Source organism: Prionailurus viverrinus, chromosome A2 (genome assembly GCF_022837055.1).
Source record: "Prionailurus viverrinus isolate Anna chromosome A2, UM_Priviv_1.0, whole genome shotgun sequence".
Taxonomy (NCBI): domain Eukaryota; kingdom Metazoa; phylum Chordata; class Mammalia; order Carnivora; family Felidae; genus Prionailurus; species Prionailurus viverrinus.
The window spans coordinates 107390924-107414388 of record NC_062562.1 but is presented as its reverse complement, the minus strand read 5'-3'; the positions used below and the strand labels follow the sequence as shown (position 1 = coordinate 107414388).

The 23465-nt window shown below is 37.6% G+C and overlaps 1 protein-coding gene and 1 long non-coding RNA gene across 5 annotated transcripts in view; one reads left to right on the top strand and one right to left on the bottom strand.

The window, feature by feature from the left end:
* Nucleotides 1-1489: 1489 nt before the first annotated feature.
* On the bottom strand, nucleotides 1490-21235 carry LOC125160706 (uncharacterized). The gene is made up of 5 exons (XR_007150345.1): nucleotides 21096-21235; nucleotides 20303-20456; nucleotides 17512-17594; nucleotides 14086-14221; nucleotides 1490-1594 (listed from the first exon to the last, which is right to left on the bottom strand). It is a non-coding gene; the product is annotated as an uncharacterized LOC125160706 (long non-coding RNA).
* Nucleotides 21236-22567: 1332 nt separating this feature from the next.
* The window catches only part of ETV1 (ETS variant transcription factor 1), a 91496-nt gene continuing 90598 nt past the window's right edge, over nucleotides 22568-23465 (top strand). For 2 of the 4 annotated variants that reach the window (XM_047849920.1, XM_047849919.1), the window contains exon 1: nucleotides 22818-23394. The gene's annotated coding sequence lies outside the window, so the exon portion shown is untranslated. Of the gene's footprint in view, nucleotides 22640-22816; nucleotides 23395-23465 lie in introns of those variants that run through there. The other 2 variants (XM_047849921.1, XM_047849922.1) reach the window with 2 other exon arrangements.

Genomic DNA, 23465 nt, shown 5'->3' with positions numbered 1-23465 from the left:
CATTGCTATGGAAGGATCAGAAAAAAAAAATAGCCATTTTTACTTGGTACCTCTATTCCACTCCTTTCCTCATTTCAGAAAGTAGCCTAGAATTTATATTACCTAAAGATAAACTTCCCTTCGAGCACTTGTTTCAAAAGCCTCGGTTTATTAAGGTGTCATGCTGGACTCTGGAAAGAAAGGCAGAAGGAATGAGCAAGATACAGAGGAGAAGCATCAAAGTAGAAAAAGAAGATTGTCTCAAATAGGAAGGTGATGAATGGCTCTTACACCCGTGATTAACAGTCCACACATCATTCCTTATAGAAACCCTAGAAGTGCAGAAGAACCTGGGGAAGTTTAGTTGAGTACTTGGGTCTTCTAAGGAAGCTTCTCTTGAAGTAGTTGACAAAGCTTCCTTTGACTGGCATTACCTACCTACCTTCAAGAAGTAGGCTTGCATATTGAGTATGTCTTCAGGAGTCATGTTGACTGAAGTTGCCTTCCCCCATCTTCCAGTCGTCCCATGAAACTCCTTGATTCCAGTATGGTTCTAAAGAGACACATAGATGGGGCTAAAATGACTGAATTTGGATCTCTTACTATCCAAGCAAGAAGAAGCTTGGAGTCAGATTCATTTTTATTTAATGATGAAAAAGTTAATGTAACATTTATTCCTTATGAGTTTAGGAACTAAAAATTATAATGGCAAGAAATATTAAACAGTAAAAAATTCTTTGAAAATGAACTATAAACATAACTGAATAATTAAATTAGAATTATTTTCCTTCCCCCTGAACATGAAAAGTTAAATTCAAACTATATATAGGGAAATAGAGTGAAAATAGTGTTATTGTTTGTAGAATGGATCACTGTAGATAAAAATTCTCTAGGATTTTTAAATACATGGAGAAATTTAAAGATCTCAAACTTATTTTTATAAACCTAAGGGGTAAAAATTCTTAAATTCAGCCTTTTTTAGCACTTATAGATGTACATCACTACACATTCAAGACATCTGCCTCTACAAAGCTTAGTTATTTTAGGATATAGCCCAGTGAACTTGTCAGCATGATGTAGTGGTGAGAAAAACATTCTACTGTGTGTCAAGTATCCTGACTCTAGTCCCAGTTTCTGACCTTAACCCTGTGAACGTGGTTACATCACTGAACTTCTCTGATTCTCAGTGATATCATTTATAAGTTTAAAGGATGGTGATGAGAGATTCCAAAGCTTCAGCCAACTTGAATTTTCTATTGTAATTTTTCCAAATACTTTATTTTCCTGCCTTTTAGTTGAATATCCTAAGAACCACCATCTTCACTGACATTCATGTACTAATATTGCCAGTTGAAGGAGTCACTATAATGATTCTTGCATCAGCTAACAATTTCAGAATTCTCTTTTCTTATTGTCTTCAGAGTCCATTTGAATTCCACAGCAAAGTATCAATACTATGACTTTAAACTCACATCACTATTTGAACAAAGGCAACATTCCGCACCTCTTTTTATTCACAAGATGCCCTCCAAATGGTTCATTTCAAAGAAAATCCACAAAGACTCTCTTCCATTAAAATTATTTAACAAAATTATGTTGCCAGCATTGATGACATCTACAAATGATGAAACCAGAAAGTATTTTAGGCATTGTCACTGTCTTTGAAATAAGCATCACCCTTTAGTTTATATATTGAGTTTAATTCACTAAATGTAAGGAATGTATGCTTGTCTTAGTTTTTTTTTCTGTCTTTTTTTTTTCATGAAACATCAGTAAGATTTCATTAGTTGTAGGAAGTGGTAGGCCAAGGCAAGAAAGAGTATATATTTACATCATTTCCTGGTCTTCAGCATCAGAAGTAATGATACCATACTTACATCAATGTTTAAAAAGGAGTCTTCATTTTCTGCATATGCACATTTTAAACTGAACAGAAGTTTATACTTTAGAAATATAGGGAGACTGATAGGGAATTTCTGAACGAATTTATTACAAGGTGAAAAGTGGTAGTTCAAGCCTATTTTGTTTTCTCAACACGTTGCATGTTTTTATTTATTTTTTCTTCTTTTTCTTTTATGCATTCTTATGTTTACTTTGTCTTTATTAAATTTAACACTAGAAAAACTAAAAACAATATATATAGCTTGCAAGACTCCAAGTAAGAAACATAGATGGAATACCAAAGTATATAGGAAGACATATTAAGCAAAAAACAAGAAACAAAACAAAAAAACCCCAGTATTTATAGAAACATCAATTTCAATTAGGATTTCTAGAAAATGTGCCGGTCTCAGAAGGGGTAACAACTTAAACTAATAAAACACGTCAGAGAAGCTGCAAAATCATATATTGTTTTGATTTTTGATTTGAATATAGTTGACACACATGTTACATAAGTTTCACGTGTACAACATAGTGATTCAACCTCTCTGTGTGCTATGCTATGCTCTCTACAAGCATAGCTACCATCTTTCACAATACAATGTCATGGCAATATAACTGACTATATTCCTATGCTGTACTCTTATTCCCGTGGTTTATTCATCCTATGACTGGAAGTCTGTATCTCCGCTTCTCCTTCACCAGTTTTGCCTATCCCACCATCTTCCTCCCCTCTGGGGAAGCTTTTTGTTCTCTGTATTTTTAGGTCTGATTCTGCTTGTTTGTTTGTTTCCTTGTTGTTTTGTTTTCTAGATTGTACATATGAGTGAAATCATTACGGCATTTTTAATTATCAGTCTGACTTACTTCACTTAGCACAATACCTGCTAGGCCCATCCGTGTTGTCACAAATGGTATGATCTTATCCTTTTTATGTCTGTGTAATATTCCTGTGTGTGTGTGACCTCTTCCTTATCCATTCGTCTATCAATGACACCTAGCTTGCTTCTATATCTTGGCTATTATAAAAATGCTTCAATAAACATAGGGATATATATATCTTTTCAAATTCATGTTTTTGTTTTCTTTGAGTAAATACCCAATAGTGGAATTACTGTATCCTATGGTATTTCTATTTTTAGTTTTTTGAGGAAACTGTGTACTGTTTCCCACAGTGGCTGAACCAGTTAACCTACCCACCAACAGGGTGGGAGGGTTTCTTTTTCTCCATATCATTGCCAACATGTGTAATTTCTCATCTTTTTTGTTTTTGCCATTCTGATGGTTGTAAGGTAATGTCTCATTGTGGTTTTGATGTGCATTTTCCTGATTATCGATGTTGAACATCTTTTCATATGTCCGTTGGCCATCTGTGTTTTGTTTGGAAAATGTCTAGTCAAGTCCTCTACCCATTTTTAATGGGATTGTTGTTTTTGTTTTTGTTTTTGTTTTGGTGTTGTGTAAGTTCTTTGTTTTGGATATTAATTGCATATAAGATATATCATTTACAAATATTTTCTCCCATTCTCCATTTTGTTTTGTTGATGGTTTTCTTCACTATGCATATCTTTTTATTTTGATATAGTCCCACTAGTTTATTTTTGCTTTTTTCCCCGTTCCTTAGGAAAATCTTAGGATTTTTATGGTATCAGGTCTCACATCTAGGTCTTTAATTCGTTTTGAGTTTATTCTTATATATGGTATAACACAGTGGTCTGGTTCATTCTTTTGCAGGTAGCTGGCCAGTTTTCCCAGGACCATTTATTGAAGAGATTGTCTTTGCCCCATTTTATACTATTGTATCCTCTGTCATAGATTAATTGATCATATAAGCAAGGGTTTATTTCTGAACTCTCTATTGTATTGATCTATGTGTCTAGTTGGTGCCAGTTCCATACTGTTTTAATGATGACAGCTTTGTAGTGTATCTTAAAATCTGGAATTATGATAGATGCAGCTTTGTTCTTCATTCTCATGATTGCTTTGCCTACTTCAGGGTCTTTTGTGGTTCCAAACAAATTTTAGTACTTTTGTTCTAGTTCAGTGAAAAATGCTACTGGTATTTTGATAGCATTGCATTGAATCTGTAGATTGCTTTGGGTAGCATAAACATTTTAACAATATTATTCTTCCAGTCCATGAACATGGAATATCTTTCCATTTGTTTGTGTTGTCTTCAATTTCTTTTATCAGTGTTTTATAGTTTTTAGAGTGCAGATCTTTCACTTCTTTAAGTTTATTCCTAGGTATTTTATTTATTTATTTTTGGTGCAGTTCTAAGTGGAATAGTTTCCTTAATTTCTCTTTCTGTTACTTTGTTATTAGTGCATAAAAACATTACTGCTTTCTGAGTATTAATTTTGTATCCTGAAACTTTACTGAATTCATTTCTTACTTCTAATAGATTTTCTACTGCAGTTGTACAACTTACGAGTTTACCTTTCTTCCTTAACAATATGGATGCCTCATTTTCTTTCTTTCTTTCTTTTGTTCTTTCTTTCTTTCTTTCTTTCTTTCTTTCTTTGTCTGGTTGTGGTGCCTGGGGCTTTGGGTATTATGTTCACTAAAAGTGGAGAGAATGAGCCTTTTTGTTTTGTTCTTGATCTTAGAGGAAAAGCTCTCAGTTTTTCACCTTTGAGTATAAGGTTAGCTGCAAATTTTTCATATGTGGTTTTTATTATGTTGATGTATATTCTCCCTATACCCACTTTGTTTTTATCATGAACAAATGTCAAATTTTGCAAAATGCTTTTTCCGCATCTATTGAGATGATCACATGATTTTTATTTTTGTTTTTAAGTTTGAACATAATCTTAAATAATGTTTTTTAAAAATTCCTCCACATTTTATGTATATGCTGTCATGTCTTACATATTTTTAAAAAGTTTATTTATTTTGACAGTGAGCATGCACATGTGTGTGAGTGGGGGCAGGGCAGAGAGAGAGGGAGAGAGAATCCTAAACAGGCACAGCCCTACCAGGACAGAGCCTGACATGGGGCTGGATTCCACAACTGTGAGATCATGACCTGAGGTAGACTCAGAGGCTTTGACGACTGAGCTACCCAAGTGCCCCATTTTATATATTTTTACTCATAATTTTCTTGTTCTTTATTTTCAAGTATATTCTCTGCCTCCCCATTTTGCTTGACATGCTGTGTTGTTGCTGTAGATTAGGAAGAGTAGATACTTGTAAACTTGGAAGAATGGACTGTGTCTCCATCTCTCTTGCTTTCTCTCTTTTTTCTCTCTTCTGTATCTTTTGCCATTCTCTCTGTCTTTTGTTGTGCATAGGCTGTTCAGTCAGCCCTCAGTTCTTCAAGAATTGCTCTCTAAATGGGTATAATATGATGCTGTGTTCTATGGAGGAGGTGAGTTCACAGTCTTTCTACATCACCATCTTGGACCAAAACACTTATTTATGATTTTCTTTAAAAAAAAAATGCCCTTTTACAGAGGCATCTGTTAGACATGTGTCCACTGCTAACTGAAGACCCAGAATATCAAAGGGCCAGCATTCTTTCAAATTTAAAGACTAGGGATGTTTCATGGAAATCACTTCAGTAACTCTACAATTAAAATTTGCATACATATTTTTTGCACATTAGCCTTTATCAGTGGGAATTGTTTACTCACTTTAATGAGACTAAAATAAAGGCATTCATTTAAATTCTGAATACTCAGATTTGTCCACAGGATTTGCGGACAGGAAAGAAAGCAGAAAGGGGAGTAATTCATTTTATAGTTAAGAAAACTAAAGCAGACACATCATTGAGTTTCACAAAGTTAGACAGTAGGCTATGTTAAGTCTAGAACATAAAGAACCTTAAGCCATTTATCTTTGGAAATAAAGTCAGAAGGATTAATTCTCTCATTAATACTTTCTGGCCACAGTTTGTAGTTAGGGAAGTACAAGACTTTTTGGCCTATAAATTAAGTTTTCACCCATTCCCTAAAGAATAATGAAAATAGCTAAATACAAATATAAATAACCCAAAATGAATAATCTGTGGTGGGATGCAGCTTGTCTTATGAAGTGTCTGAATTTTTTACATCACCAAAGAAGTCATCTTTAGTTTCCTTAACCCACAGAAAATAAACTAAGCAATCAAATTGAAGGAAAATCTCATATGAATAGACAGATAGGTTGTAAATATTTTCCTCTGCCCCATATTTTAAAAAAGTGTTTATATATTTACATACACTCATAAGCTAATCCTAAAGTATGCTTGTTTTCAATTCGATTTCAAATTCTCAACTCTTTCCTTTATGACCTATAAATTAAGCCTATATACATGACCTGAGTTGGAAAGCAAATCTTTTGTAATAGTACATAAACCACCTCCTGACAATATTAGTAACCACTTCCTAAATTCCATGTTATATTTACTTTACCAAACAGGAAATGCAAATTCTCCTTCTTTGTTATTCTTCCATTAAAGATATACCACTTCATTGAATTAGGGACTTTTGTTGAATACAAGCCAACCATTAAAAGAGATTATGAGTACCAAATATACATATACATCTTACCCCTTTCGTTCTTAAAAGTGTGGAAGAATAGAAGAGAATAGGAAGAATTAGAAAACATCTAAGCAGTCCTGTTCTAAGACAAGAGGACACTTAGCACTTTTCCAGGGCCCCACACTTACATGGGCTTTCATTTGTATTTTACTCCCCAAACATTATTTTATCTTGAAAATATTAGGAATTGGCTTGCATATAAGTATTTCAGTTCTTGATACTGGTCATTTATCTGAGATTCTTCTTTAGAACCGATGATATATACGGCAAATTAATTGGAAGTTACATTTAACATTTCTTTCCTATCTCCTAATTTTTTCTCCCTACCTCCCTGCCCCGCCCCCCCTTCTTTTTAGTAATAGCTAAATTGATAATACAAATTTAGAAAGGATCTGTTTGCGGAGATAAGTGAAAATATAGTAAGAAAGATAATTTTTTAATGATAAAGAGTTTTTATTTATATTGTAGGATTTCCTGAGTGTATAAGTTTGATATTTGTTTACACACACAGAGGATAGAGGGAGGAACAGGAGACCACTGTGGTCCCCCCATCAACAGTGTCACTCCATAGAGCTGGAGTTGTGAACTGGTTGCAAAAAAACAGGGGGCAGTAATAAGGGAGAACTAAAGTGGAAAAGTTATGAAGAAATACAGATAAGTGTTAATTTTATTATTGTTTTTTATCCAGCCACTATTGTTAAGTATATCATTAAATGATCATTTAAGCCAACAATAATCTTGTAAATTGGATGCTATTTTTTATCTACATTTCAAAAGTATGGAAACAGAGCTTACAAATATTAAATAACCTGCTCAGGATCACACAGCTATCAAATGGCAGCACCAAGTTGTGGAATCAGGCAATCTAGCCCCGGAAATGTATCCCTTCTCAATGTCTTCCTCCCTCCCATCTTCTCTCAGTTGAATCCAACATATTTCTTTATCATTATTTGTCTTCCCAGGCGAGAAGAAGCTTGTTTCTATTCAGAAAAATTTCAGCTGCATTATCAAATTTTTTTTTTAAATAATGAGATAAATATGTATAAGCTGGGAGAAAGTAAATTTAACAAGCATTTATCTAAGTGCTTGACAAAAGGTAATTACTTTTATTCTTTTATCAACACTGTGATGTAGGAATTTTATTTTCCCCATTTTGCAGAACAAATTAAGCAGAAAAGTAAACTGCTAAGTAGAGATGCTAGGATTTGCACCAAGGCAGTCTGGCACCAGAATTTGTCTTAACAGGGGTTGACTTGTCCATGAGGCACACGGACACAATGCCAAGGGCCCACCATATTTTAGGAAGACAAAAAATGTTTTAATCTGAATTTTTTTCTAAAATCAGAAGCAAAAAAAGAACATCATAACATTGATTATATAATAAATACAATGAATATGATAATATTGAACATATAATAATGATTCCTTATGCCAACACGGACTCAAAATATAATAATATAATTTTATGTATGTATGTATGTATTTATTTTTCAGTGAAGGAAACAGCCCATGAAAGCAAATGCATTCACAGCCCACAGATGTCGAACTATAGCCATGTTCTTAGCTGCTGTGCTATGTTGACTCTCATTAATACATAAAGTTCATGGGTGCCTGGGTGGCTCAGTAGGTTAAGCATCTGACTTCAGCTCAGGTCATATCTCATTGTTCCTGAGTTTGAGGCCTGCAGCAGGCTTTCTGCTGTCAGCACAGAGCCTGCTTCAGATCCTCTGTTCCCCGTCTCTCTCTGCCCCTTCCCCACTAAGCATGCATGCACTCTCCCTCTCAAAAATAGACATTAAAAAAATAATAAAATAAAAAAAATAAATAAATAAATTTCACATTCAAACATTCTTCAATTTAGTTGTGGAAATAATTTTCTCCCATAATTACCTACTTATTATTTAGCATTCTTCCTATTTCCCAGTTAATGGCATTCCATCCACTCTTTCTAACCAAAAGGAATTAAGAAACATGAATCTTCCTTTTCATGCAGATATCATTCATTACTATTAAACCCCAGACTCAAAATCATAAGACAAAGTGCTTTTGGACAATAAAACGTAGCTGAGGTCAATTTCACAAAGCATAAGACTGAAATCAAGTAAATTATTTCACTAGGCCTCATTAATTCTATGGAGTGCCACATTTGGTGGTGGGGGTAGGGGTTGATAACATAGATCTGAAAATACTCTGAAAATTAAAAGACAGTTTAAATGTCGCATCCTGATCTGTACTGATGTCTGGCCTCGTTACAATCTACATTTATTTTACTTTTTGTGGGAACACCCATGCTTTACTAGACAAATAGTATTATGTTACATTCCAGAGTTCCATACCCTTTGAATGTTATTCAGTACTCACTGTATTAAGGTATGTATTTATTTTCTTTGCTCTGCAAAAATAATAAGGGTTTCAAACAAGAGATTGAGGGCCCATACTTTGTTTTGAGGATTCAGGTTATAATAGTAGTTCCCCACTTCCAGCTCTCAGTCAGGTGCCTGTATAGAAAAATCTTTTCGTGCATTGTTATGTATTGCATATTCATGCCCCTCCCCCCAATTCATGTGTTGAAATCCTACTCCCCCAATATGATGATATTAGGAGGTCAGGCCTTTGGGAGATAATTAGAATTAGATGAGGTCATGAGAGTAAAGCACTCGTGAATAGGATTAATGTCCTTATAAAAGTTGCAAGAATGCTGGCTTCCTGTCTCTGCCCTCTGCTGTATAAGAATGCAAGAGAAGGCGGGAATTTGTGAACAGAAGAGGGCTCTCCGTGGCATATGACCATGTTGGTGTCTTGATTTCGGATTTCTAGACTCCAGAACTGTGAGAAATAAATTCTTAATGTTTATGCGTTGCCCCACGTATGTTTATTACAGCAGCTTGAATAGACTAAGGCACATACATACACATACAAACATACTTATATAATACAAGCGTGTTATGAGATCACAATAATTTATAGAAGTTTTTCAAGTATATGCCCTTTGTACTTTAAAATTTTTTGCTTTATTTTTTAATGTTTATTTATTTTTGAGAGAAAGAGACAGAGTATGAGCAGAAGAGGGGCAGAGAGAGGGAGACAGAATTGAAAGCAGGCTCCAGGCTCTGAACTGTCAGTACAGAGCCTGATGTGGGGCTCCAATTCACCAGCAGTAAGATCATGACCTGAGCTGAGTCGGATGCTCAACTGACTAAGCCACCCAGGCGCCCCTTGTTTTTTTAATGTATTTTTTTATGAAATAATTTTACAGTCAAAGGTAAGTAGTTCCCCTCTCCTCTGACATCCACCCATCCCTACCCTTGCCTTTTTTGTTATTTTTGGGTTCTTATCCGGTAGAAGACTGTTAGCTTTCTGTTAAATCTTATATAGGTTTTTTTTTTGTTTTGTTCTCGTTTGTCTATTTATTTATTTATTTGTTTTGTAATTTTATCAATCCCCAGTCGAGAGAACTGATGAACTACTCAACTCTTGTAAAGAACGCTCTGTCATTCTGAGTGACAATTTATTCTTTTCCTGAGTGAATTCGTTAAGGCTTTAGGTGCCACAGAGACTGAGACTTAGGACCCTACAGATGGAAAAAACAAAACTGGAGATAGAAGAAAGGACTCAGGGGAAGCAAGGTGGGTGGAGGGAATCATTTCATCAATATTAATTGGTACCAATTTTCTATTATTCTTATTATAGCCTTTTCTTAGAAAAGAACATCTTTTGTGTCCACATGGTGATATTTAATCAGTATAATTAGTAGCCCTAGTGGTAGACTCCTTCTACCTGCTGCTCTGCTTTTGCTCTAACAATTTACACAAGGATTTCACAAACCATAATCCATAGAGCTTTAGTCCTATAAAATATTCTGCCAAGGAAAAACATTAGATGTTCAAATACTTCTGGTAAGTTCATTGTACTGTCTCAACCCCGCCCCCCACCATTTCCATCTCTAGGCACTAAACCACCTCCACTGAGATTTATTTCACTGGGAACATTAGCATAAGGCACATTAGCATATTAAAGGCTCTGATAAGTGCCAAAGGGTTATTTGTTTTGCTTTATTTTAAAGTGATTTAATTGCATTCAACTCAGCTTTTCTTAAATTTTCCCCCTGGCAACTTTTTCCCCCCCAGATAACCCCTATTAGTATTCCAAGATAATATCCTTCCCTCAGGACAAACTTTGGGAAACTGTGTTCCATTTATTGTGCAACCACAGTTGTCAAGATTACACATTAGAAAGTGCTTGAAATCAGACTTGAGCAATTATTCAGCAACCATTTATCCATGGTCTTGAGGTGAATGGGAGTCAAATGAGCTGAGGTTGATGGCTCTTTTCCTCCATGTGCTGGCTCTACTGACTGTGGGTGAATCCTTTCATTTTGTGGGTATCAGTTTCCTTGACTATAAAGCGGGACCCTAATATTGCTGTGGCTGGACTGTCCTCAGTATCCAATAGGAAAATCAAGCAGTCTGTCAAGTGCTTAGTGCGCAGAGCAGAACTCGGTGTTTTTCTTCCCAGCCATCTCTCACGCTGCTCCATTCACAAATGAACGGTTCAAAATTAGCAACAGTAAAATTCCAATTAAAAAAAAAAATCTTTTTTTCCCCTTCAGGTTCTTATAAATTCTGAGAAAGACATCTACTTTACTTATCTTGGGTTAGTGGGTTAGTGATTTCCATGGCTACTGAAAAATAATTTTACAGGAGACTAATTGCAAAGCAGATCAATTTTTTGAATGAACGTCCTTGAAAATGTCTCTTTAATTTCCATTTAATTGGAACAGATTCATCTGCCGTCCTTATTCATGCAAAACTCCCATTTGACACCACTTAGTTCCAAACGAAATGAGGTAATGTAAACGCTAAAAGCAGCATCACTGCATAGAAACACAAATATTCGGCTCATACTCTGGTCCACAACTGAAAAAGTGAGGAAAAGGGAACTCAGTGGCAAAACAAAGCCTGTGATCCCAACACTGAAAAGCGAAACCTTAACTGAAAGCATAAAAGAAAAAAAAGTAGAATTATAGGCCTTGTCATGACATTTGGAGACAGGATTTGTAGAAGAGAGTAAAAGATTCCATCTTGCTTTGAACGTACTTCTACATTAACTCTATTCCTTCAATGTGTACATGGTACATGCTTAGTTCAAGCCAAGTCCAGTTCTAGGCAGGCTTGTAAATAAAATAATCGTCAAGTCCACTGGGATGCCCTCTACCCTCCAGAGCTTACATCTTGTGTAGGTGGAGGAGAGGGCAAAGGTCAGGAAGCAAACAAAAACTAGGCACATAGGTACACAAGAGAGAAAATTGTAAACAAGCTAAATCCTCTGATGAAAATAAAACAGATTAATTAATATGCTGGAGAGAGAGAGTTAGGAGAAACATGGGGAGATGTCATGAAAGTCCCCTCTAAAGAGGAGTTTTGCTATTAATGTATCTCTCCTTTAGTTTATGCCTTTCATTTGTTTGTGGGACGACCTATTATCTGCACATTTCTCATATAACACAGTGCCTGGTACACTGTGGCAATGAATGGCAAACAGAGAATTTAATATGAGGACATAAATTTAAACTTCAGCCTAAGGGATTTAGTTTAGTTATTACTCGACATATCCCAATCCTGAAGTGTTAAATCCCTAAATGGCTTTGTTACTTTAAGGTCTGGATTTCCTTTCTGTCTTAGTCTGCTCAGGCTGCCATTACAAAATACCATAGAAAAGGGGGGCCTGGGTGGCTCAGTTGGTTAAACATCCACCTCTTGATCTCAGCTCAGGTCTTGATCTCAGGGTGAGTTTAAGCCCCGTTGGGCTCCACCCTGGACCAGAAGCCTACTTAAAATATAGCAACAAGCAAACAAACTACAGAACAGATGCCTTAAATGACTGAAATTTATTTTCTCACAATTCCTAATATTGGAAATCCACTATCACAGTGCCAGCTTGATCATGCTGTAGTGATCTCTCTTCCTGGCTTGGCTTTCCACTGTGTGCTCACAGGGCTTGCTATGGGGAAAGAGGGGGAAGAGGGAGAGGGAAGACAGTAGAAAGAAGAGAGGCATGTGGGGAGGGAAGAAGGGGAAAAAAAAAGGGATGGAGGGAGAGAGAGGATGAGGGAGATTGGGAAAGAGATACCTTTCTCTTTCTCTTGAATCCCTTTTTCTTTCTCATAAAACCAACTAATATGTCTTGAAGGCCTCACTGTCATGACCTAATCTAACCCTAATTACCTCCCAAAGCCCTTGTCTTCCAATCCTATCACATTCACTTAGGGCTTTAACATATGCATTTTCAGGGGGATATCAATATTTAGCCCATAACATTGTTTTAGCAGCTTTAAAAATAGGATGTGTTTACTAAATTGTTCCAGTCATCACTCAATTACCTGTAGAAATACAGCCGTGAATAAGATAAAGTCCCTTTTGCCCTAGAGCCTTAAATCTAATTGTAGAAGCCATTTTGCATAAATTAGAATGGCAAATAAATCTGTTCAATGTGTGATAGATTAGACATTGTCTGTAAATTTTGTAATGTTTATTTATTTTAAAGAGAGAGAGACAGAGCACAAGCAGGGGAGGGACAGAGAGAAAAGGAGACACAGAATCTGAAGCAGGCTCCAGGCTCTGAGCTATCAGCACAGATACGTGGGGCTCGAACTCATGAACCACAAAATCATGACCCGAGCTGAAATCAGACACTCAACCAACTGAGCCTCCCAGTCACCCCAGATTAGACATTTTTAAGAGAAAAAGTTCTTACAAGTAAGCTTCTAACTGGCCCCCAAATGATCATGGACGCCTGATACTCACAGCTTTGTGCCATCATCAATCTCTCACATCTTACTGGTCTCTGTGGCCAGTAGCATAAGGTAGAATTGATGGTTTGTCATTTCCAAGATTATATTGTACAAGACTGTGGCCTCCTTCTTGAGCTTTCTCTCTTTTGGATTATTTGTACTTGAGAAGTCATGCCATGAGCAGCAGTAGGGAGAAAACCACATGGTTTAAAAAACTGAGCTATATAGCTAATAGTCATAAGGAACTGAGACTGCAAACCACCACATGAGTGAGCTTAGGGGACGATTCTTTTCTAGATGACTGCAGTTCTAGCCCACAGCTTGACGACAATCTCAAGAGAGACCCTGAACCTGGAAACACCCAACTAAGTTGCTTCTAGATTCTTAATTGATAGATACTATGAAGTAATAATTATAGATTGATTTAAGCTGCTAAATTGGGGGGGGGGGGGCGTTTGTTACTCAGTATAGAGAACCAATGCAAGTCTTGGATTGCGGATAGTTTGAGAAACAATGGTGTGGAGCATTCTTGACTATTAGATATTGAAGGTTTAAGTAAGAAGTAGCTAGTTCTTATTAAGCATGGCTGGATGTGTTAGAAAATAAGACCAATTATGGCACTGTAACAAACTAGATGAGCTGTTGATACTTCTTCCAGCTGTAAGATCAAATTATCCAGAATCCAAGCACTGTTATCTCCCATTACGTCAGGAATGAGTCAAATAACCAGAGCTATTTATAATGAATGTCATGGCCTTTTCCTGTATTTTAACCGATAACACTTATTATTTTAATAATTCTGAGTAGATTTCAGTAGGAGTGGGTGTGAGAATGTGTGTATGTACAGGAAAAAAAATATCGGTTTTAACTCTAAGTGCAAAAATTATTTTTAGATATCCTCCATACACATACCTGAGGCATGGGATTCTGCTTCCTGAATGCCTTTCTGATAATGCCTTCCTTTATTGATTCAAATGATCCTCCTCTTTCCTAACAAGGGTAAGACTTTCATTCATAAGTAACTTCTTTTCTGGGTGGAACAGGTTGCCTGGAAATACATTTGATAAACCAATAAGCACTGATAATATTTGACAGGATAGAAACAGAGAGTAACGTCAGTTTCGAATACAAAAGTGAGCCAAGACTAAAAACCTGAGTTTTATTTAGAGTTGTCATGCAGATACAAAGAAGATTTGTAGCTTTCTTTGATGTGCTTACATGAAATGCCTATAGTCAAACGGCTATTTTTAAACTTGAGAGGAAATTCAGGACAAAAGGAACATTTTAAATATAAAAGGGAATTCGGAAAGATCACAAAGAAGTGAAATCACGATTACAAAGTTCAAAGACACATTGTTCTTCAAATGCCAAGAAGCTGACTTAAGTATCATTGGTGACCCTCATTCAAGGGAGACTTTTTTTTAAGGAAGCTATGGACATGAGGCCATTCTTTTGCCACCTTTTCAGAAAATGCTGTGTTTTGGGAAATCATTCTTTTTTACTTTCTTGAGATGAATTCCTGTGTGTGCATTCTTGTCAAGCAACATTTTCTCTCTTTCAACTACTACGCTACACTTTGTGAACTTAATAAGGAGATCTTAATAGCAAGATCATTGGCCTCTTGTGTCAGGAATCAAGTCAGCCAAACCACCAGAGACCAGGGAGAGGATTTTGATGTGTCAGTCCCCTGCCTGCGCAGGGGAAATACTGGAGACCAGGAATTGGCCCCCACATAGATAGGAAGGTAAAAAATTGTTCTAAACATGGGTAAGAAGTCAGGCTGAGTGTTCCCAGGTGTCAAGGACAGTTCTAAAAGTCATCCCTAAAGTCATAAGGATATAAATATGGCATATTTAGGCCAATGAGGACTAACAGAGTGAGATATACTGTCTTATGTCACAGTAAAGTTCCAACAGATAAGAAAGGCAACTTTTATGGAGTTCCAACTCTGCAGTTTAAGTACAATGGCTCATTTCTTCCTCACAGCAGTTTTGAAAAATAGGTTTTATATACATTATATAAATTTACAAGTTGAGTCTTAGATAAAGTGATTTGACTCGTGTTAGAGTCAGTATTCAAATCCATGACTTTCTGATGCCAAGTTCTGTTACTACTAGATGGTATTTTCCCCCATGTGGTTGAGGTCAACACAGCCATTGATTAAAAATAAGAAAATTGGGGGATTGCTCTTGTAAGGGATCTCAGGGCATCTACTACAAACCCTTGATTTAATAAATTTTTAAAAAATAGGTCACGTTGATACAAGCTATGATTCTGAATTCTGTATTTCAGATACATTAATGTTGGTTATATAAATATCAAAGCCTTAGAAATCACAAAGAATGTTTTCTTAAAAAATGAATTCAATGTACAAATATGAAAAATATATGTAGTTGAATGCCACTTTCAATTTTCCTTTTGACAATAATTTTAAGAGCAAAGTTTTATCTAAAAACCATTTGTACGTGGGTAATCAATCAGCCCTTTTCAATTGTCCAGTAAACTTTTGTTTGCAGAAAGTAATTGCTCATAACATTGCTTCAATATTTGAAATTTGTTTATATTTGTACAGCAGGATGTTGTCCATTTACTGATTCTTTCATCCTGCAGCAAGCATTAAACACCTTCTATATGCTTTCTATGACTAAGAACACACTCGTAATCAAGATCCTAATGAGTTTATCAAATGAAGTACAGTCTGAAACATTTATACATAATTTAGGACTGTGGAAAAATACCAGCTTTGAGAGCTCATAAGGAGTTCTCCTAATTCTACTTTGGGGATCATAACAAGATAAAACAAACTCTTTCCAGGAAGACTTTCTAGAAAAGGTACTTTATGAATATTCCTACCAATGTCTAATACACATAAAAGGTTAACTTGTTAATGATTTAAATTTTTCTAAATCAAACTGTATCCCAGAAGAATAAAACTCCATTTCTAAAATGGACTTTTAAAAGCCTTTTTTCCTTTGTTAACTCACCTTTTACATTTGAGGAAAGCAGGGAAACCACACCTGTATCTCTTGCGGTGGTTCAGAAAACAACTCTAAGAGTAGAGCTTGGTGACCTTTGTTGTTTTATTGTTTATTTTATTATTTTATTTTATTTTATTTTAGCTATTTAAAGTTGCTAATACCATGCTTTCAATTCTAAAAGATATGCAAGGTGTCCTTTTTTAAAGGAAGGCAAATGATTTGTATTTTGTTCTTTGCTTATCAGTTATTCCAAACCATGTATCACCTAGAAGTTAAGGCCCCTGACCAACTACATATATTGCTGTTCTACAAATGAGAACGCCTATGGTTCTTACAAAACAAATTATAATTTAAACTACTAATTCATTCATTCTTTTAATGGATTAAAGAAATAGGACTATAATACAAGCATATTGTAACGAGCCATTGTAAGTTCTAGAAGAAAAATTTAGTTACTTTTTACATCACACCTCCAATCTTATCTACTGGAGGTACAATAAAAGATGGATATGTGTCTTTCTTTTTGATGATAAAAAGAATCAATATGTTAGGGGCACCAGGGTGCCTCATTCGGTTAAGCATCCAACTTCAGCTCGGGTCATGATCTCGCAGTCTGTGGGTTCGAGCCCCATGTCGGGCTCTGTGCTGACAGCTTGGAGCCTGGAGCCTGCTCTGGATTCTGTGTCTCCCTTTCTCCCTCTGTCCCTCCCCCACTCACGCTGTGTCACTCTCTGTCTTTCAAAAATGAATAAATGTTAACAAAATTCTTAAAGAATCAATATGTATAGATAAATACAGTATCCATAAAAAGAAAAAAAAGAATTATAAATATATATTATACATTCTCAGTTGGCAGTGATATTGCCCCCAAGTGTTGAAAATTGATTCTTGGAGGAATGGATGTTAGGTATTACAATTGTTTTTGACTCTCCCAAGAATTACAGTACATGAACAGATATACGGTGTATCTGTGGTATTAAAATTTAATGGGAGGAGGGCAATTAGGGATAAAAAAAAGTCTGAAAGGGCTCCTTGGGGGGCAATAATGAAAAATGTTGAGAAACATTGGTGTATATATATATATATATATATATGTGTGTGTGTGTGTGTGTGTATCCGTATTTGTGTATATAAGTACACTTTTATGTACATTATTTTTTTTATTTTGAACAAAAATAGGATATATTATTCTCTCTATTCTGTCTCTTTGTTCACTTGACATGATCTGTCACATGTAAATTAGGGCTGACATATGCAAATACTTAAAGAGTTCAGGTGAGTAACATAACAAGAAAACCGGGGGTTGGGGAAGAGTATAGACCATAGCAAAATTGAGAGTCCATGCTCCTTTACCCTTTACCTCTTAAGGAGTAGCAGTGTCCAGCTCCAGCTAATAGTTGCCATGAAAGAATATTCTCTGATTTGACAAACAATACTAGAAGTCTGAATTAAAAAAAAAATTAAGTGTTAATTCATTTTTGAGAGGCAGAGAGAGACACAGTGTCAGTGGGGGAGGGGCACAGAGAGAGGGAGACACAGAAGAGACATTTCTCCAAAGAAGACATCCAGATGGCCAACAGACACATGAAAGGATGCTTAACATCGCTCATCGTCATGTAAATGCAAATTAAAACCACGGTGAGGTCTCATGTCACTCCTGTCAGAATGGCTAAAATTCAAAACACAAGAAACAACAAGTGTTGGGGACAATTTGTAGGAAAAGAAGGTCGCATGCACTGTTGGTGGGAATGCAAACTGGTACAGCCATTGTGGAAAACAGGATGGCGTTTCCTCCCAAAGTTAAAAATCAAACTACCCCTGTTCAGGACTACTGAATTAGAAACTCTATGGATCTATCCACTAAGCAGAATGTTTAATAAGGAATTTCTTATGCAATTTCAAGTTTGAGGACCAAGGACATTGCATACTTTTTAATGGATACATAACAGAATTGAACTCCAAAATGTGAAAGCATCACACTTTGTTAAAACCATTCCCTTATTATGCCACATCTTCTTTATCCATTCCTCAATCAGTTGATGGACATTTGGGCTGCTTTCCTATTTTGGCTACTGTAAATAATGCTGCTGTAAACATAGTTGCTGCATATATCCCTTTGAATTAGTGTTCTTGTATTATTTGGGTAAATAGCCAGTAGTGCCATTGCTGGATCATAAGGTAGTTTTATTTTTTAACTTTTGAGGAAACGCCATCCTGTTTTCCACAATGGCTGTACCAGTTTGCATTCCCACCAACAGTGCATGCGACCTTCTTTTCCTACAAATTGTCCCCAACACTTGTTGTTTCTTGTGTTTTGGATTTTAGCCATTCTGAAATGTCTGTTCATATCTTCTCCCCATTTTTAATTCGATTATTTGTTTTTTGGGTGTTGAGTTTTATAAGTTCTATACATATTTTGCATACTAACCCTTTATTGGATATGTCACTTGCAAAATCTTCTCCCATTTCATAGGTTGTCTTTTTAGTTTTGTTTATTCCTTCCTTCACTGTGTCTAATTTTAGGATCTAATAGATATTGTCCATTTTAGGATCTAGTAGGTATTGTAAACTTATTTTTAAAATGTTGCAGAGAGGCACCTGGGTGGTCAGTCGGTTAAGTATCCAACTTCAGCTCAAGTCATGATCTCGTGGTTCCTGAGTTCCAGCCTCGCATCAGGGTTTCTGCTGTCCACACAGAGCTCACTTCGGATCCAGATCCTCTGTCTCCCTCTCTCTCTGGCCCTCCCCTCTGCTCTCCCTTTCTCTGTCTCTCAAAAATAAATAAGCATTTTAAAAAATGTTGCAGAAAGTCAAACTCTGACCAGCAATATATGTGAGCATGCTTATGCCAACATTGACATCCCTGGGTATTAGAACATTTTTTAATGCTCTTCATTTTTTTAATGTGTATAATGTTCTGACTTAGAAAGCAGCTAAGAATTTTTTTCTAAATTTTCTTTTTTCTTTTTCTTTCTTTTTCCTTCCTTTTCTTTCTCTCTCTCTTTCTTTCCCTCTCTCCTTTCTTTCCCTCTCTCTCCTTTTTTCCTCCTTCCTTCCTTCCTTCCTTCCTTCTTTTCTTTCTTTCTTTCTTTCTTTCTTTCTTTCTTTCTCCCTCTCTCTCTCCCTCTCTCCCTCTCTCTCTCTTTCTCTTTTTCTTTCAGAAAGAGAGAAAGGGACAGAGAGAATCTTAAGCAGGCTCCATGCCCAGCCGACTTGGGGCTGGATATTATGACTAACCGCGAAATCATGACCTAAGCTGAAATCGAGATTTGAAGGCTTAAAAAACTGAGCCACCTAGGTGCCCTGAGAAGTTTTTAGTCATGTGTTTGCATTTCCTCCTCTCAGAGAGTTTGCTGATATCCCCAAGCTGACAGTGGCAGGGTTGAGAGGTGAGTCAACACATTGTACACAGTGTCAATTTTTTTCATATCCTTACCTTCTTCCTAGGGTCCACCCTCCCATCAAATCCCTGTTTTCTTCTCACAGGGAGCCCACTAAGCCATTCATTATTTTGCACCATTCTGGCAGGTCTCTAAGTTTTCTTTTGGAATTATATTCATTTGTTTATTTCCTTTGCCCATTTACCTACTTAATAGTCTATTTTTTCCTTATCAATTTGATGTAGCTCTGTGAAAACTAGGCCATTAACAATTTGCTTTATATAATATTGTTAAGAAATGAATTATGAAAGCTACTATTTTACTTAATTAACCTAATTTGAGCAAATTTAATTCTAATCATATTAATCATTTAAAACAACTAGTATCATTTTTCTTTTTTGCTGCTTTTAGAAACTCTATTTAACATCATGCATTTTCAGTATAATGCTATAATAAGTTAGCTGCAGAAAAGCCACTAATGAATATTATTTTACTTTATTAACTCACAGCAAAGGAACTATAAAGCTTTAAGTAGCTTATATGAAAGTTAAAAACTTTCCAAACTTAGAAATGAATTTTTTTTTTGAGGGGCGAGGGGTCTTTCTCTCAAAAGCTCCTATTTCAAGACCCATATGGGATTTCAAAATACAAGTAAATAAATGTCAAAGCCTCTTGGCCTCTGCTCTGCCATTCTTTGCCTGAAATCCTGCCAAAATGAAATTTTCCATTCAAGGACTGGCATTTACTAAGCTGATTTTTTTAAAGACTCACTTTCAGAAGTAGTGGAAATTCTGTGCAACTTTTGACGTTCCTTTCTGTGGATAGAACAGCTGCCTCTGTAGACATTTTCCACAATGGTAACTTTTTTTGAAAAACAGATTTTTAGTCCTTCCAATTCTTCAGCAACTGGGTCTATTGGCTTTTCCTAGTGCCAAGCATAAAAGATAAACAGCAGTCAAACTAAAAGCTGGTGTTTCACTAGGTATAGCAGCACAAACAGGAAAGAAAGAGAAAGGACAGAAGAGAAAGTGGGAGAGAGGAGAATGGTCTAAAAGTTCACTTGCTGGAGGGGCAAGTGAGATAAATCTCAGAAAAACTGTCTCAACAAAACTGAGCTGTAGTGAGACTGGCTGTCTGCTTATTCACATAACACCATTTTCAGTTACTGTTAAGATCAAATAGTTAAGAGCTGAGTGCGTTTAAAGAATCCAAGGGGGAAATATGGACCCCCCCTCAGAACAAAGTAAAGTGTTAGGATTAGGGTGCTACTTCTGTTTGCCCAGTGTTGGTGGGAAAAAGGGGGAGTGCTTTTGGGAGCCTGTGAAAGAGTGGGGACTGGGAAATGGAAACTAAAATTGTCAGCCAGCAAAATCCTGCGGTATTCCTGAGTGAAACTTTAAAAAGTTAACAAGAAACTGCGATAAATTCAAGGTAAAAATGAAAATTACAGGAAGTTAGGTGAGAAAACTGAAATCCATCTGAAATCGAACTGTTTGCACTTCTAAAAGCAATGGCTTGAAGCAGCAAGTTACTAGTCTGTCTTGAGGCTTTCTTCCCAGCCTACTTGATTCTCGAAAAGCCTTTCACTGCTTTTCTCATAGAGAGTGCACCCTGAGATTATCTCCATGCGAGCCTTCCTTTAATTTCCGACTTCTTTTCCTCTTGTCAGACCTAAGGCTCCTTTTCCTCATAGAGTATTTGCTCAGCGACGAATCACAGAGGAGGTAGCGAGGTAGAAAAAAGTTTTGTGGTTTGGGAAACTTAGGCCTTTGTTGTGTCATTTCCCTTGCCCCTCCACGCCCCCAACCACGTGACCAGGAAAGGCCGGAATTTTGTGAATGGAGCCGAAAGGTTGCTGCTGGGGCGGGAGAAGCTCCGCCCCTTCCCTGGAGCGGCCAATCTCCTAGCGGAGCGCTGCGAGGTCAGCAATAAACAACAATGGGCTGGGAAACCACGAGACGTTATTGGCTGCGGCAAGAACGTCGCGGGGGCCTACCCTGAAGCTCCACCCCTTCCCGGTTACCCTGGATACCCGTCCGGCTCTGGCTGCTGAGGTCTTCGGAAACTGTTGCTCACGTTACAGAGGCTGGGTTATCCCGGGAATGCTGGGGGGCGGGACACCCTTGCAATTGGCTCCCCGCCTGATTGCACCCTCAGAATGCACCCCAGAGCGTCTCTATCCTGCGTTGCGAACCCGACTGTGCACAGAACCCTTCTCTGACCCGGGTTAAAATGGAGTTCCCGCTCAAAATGCTTGTAGGTGCGCGCGTTTGCACCGGCTACTCTGATTTACTAGTTTCAGGGAATGCGCTGTGGGTGTCCTTGTTGTCCACAGTTATTGGGTGTTTCCCCAGTAACACTTTTTCTGTTGTTTATTACAAAAAAAAATTTGTTTTTGGCGTAGGTATTTACCCTTCTGTTTCCCTCCATGGGTCCAGAATTGAGTCTTGTGTGCTCACACTCTCATTTTAATGCGTCTCCATAGCGTTCCATTTAAGGAACGAAACTTTATAGAAATTGAGAACTACAGCACGTTTCCCTACGGGCGGAACAGCTGCCGGAAACGTCCTTTGGTCTGGTCGCCATCAGTATCACAAGTGAATTTCAACACAGTGCACCAAGTCCCTGGTCAGATCCCCACGGCCTCCCATCCACTGTTGGGCCGAGGCTGCTTTCTAACGACTTTTTACAGCCCCAAGCCTCCTAGGCGCGTCAGGGATAGTGGTTTCAGAGTCGCAACCCTCACTTTTTAATGTCCCGAGCATTGTCCTTGAAACCCGAGCCCCAACCCCGCTCGCCCCCACTCCCGGCTGGGGCTGTTTAAAAGCTGGAGAGGAAGTGAAAGCGTCAAGTACAGTAAGTGACACCCTCCGCCTCCTTGTATACATAACAAAAGCTCAGGAAACGTTCGAGTCCCTAGGATATCCGAGCCACCCCATTCCCTCCCCGCTCCTCCCCTCCTCCATAGTGGACTGGAAGCACCTTGTCCCAGTACACACGTGGGACACATTTGTTTTTTATAGTTTTCTTCACGTAGGTTGCTCTGTGGTCCTGCTAATTCTTCCTCCCAATGCACCCCCTCCTGACAAGCAATTCCTCAGCTCCCAGGTGATTTTACTCATGGATTCTTTATTTTACTGTCCCATGAATGATAATATCTTGTTTTACTTGAGGGATGGCTGATAAAATGAAATATTTTTGATAAACCATTATGGTGGTGCTGGATGTTGAAAAACAGGGGAAGAATTTGGGCCAAAAGCTTAGTGCGAACGAGGCTATAGAGCGAGGTGGGCTCGTTATCAGGTTAAAAGTACAGGGGGCTGGAGAGCTTGAGGGAGGCGATTCGGAGGAGTAAGGAGGCACAGGCTTGGTGGATCGCCCTTCAGGGTATGTATCCGAACCGAACAAAAGTGCTTTAGGAAATCAGCCCAGTAGTGGACCTAACACACCAGTAAGGAGAACTAGCGACACATGGCTTCAGTGTCCCGGACGCCTTAACAATAAGCAGCGGCTTAGGAAGGCAGCTGATTTCCTCTTAGGCGTTTGCTGACTGTGGACCCAGCGCCAGCCCGCGGAACATCCCTGTAGGAAGAGGGGCGCGAGAGATCCACGAGAAGGGGCAGCAAGCCGCCTGATTGACAGCTCGAAATCTGATCTTGTGAAAGAGACGCGGAGCCAATGGGAGGCAGCGATCCATCAGTTTGGATTGGAGGCCCCTGGAGGAGAAGTAGAGGAAAAACCACCGAATTGAGCTCTGTCAGAGGCGCTTTCGGCTTCCAAGGGGGAAGTGCTGGGCGATAATTAATGTTTTTATTAAATTTGGAGGGAATTTTTTGCAGCCGTTCGCCTAGCGTGGCCTTCAGGTGGGTCTTTCCAACAACTTTTTATGTCTCTCCAGATAATTGCATGGTTGTGGGTTGCAAAAACTATCCTT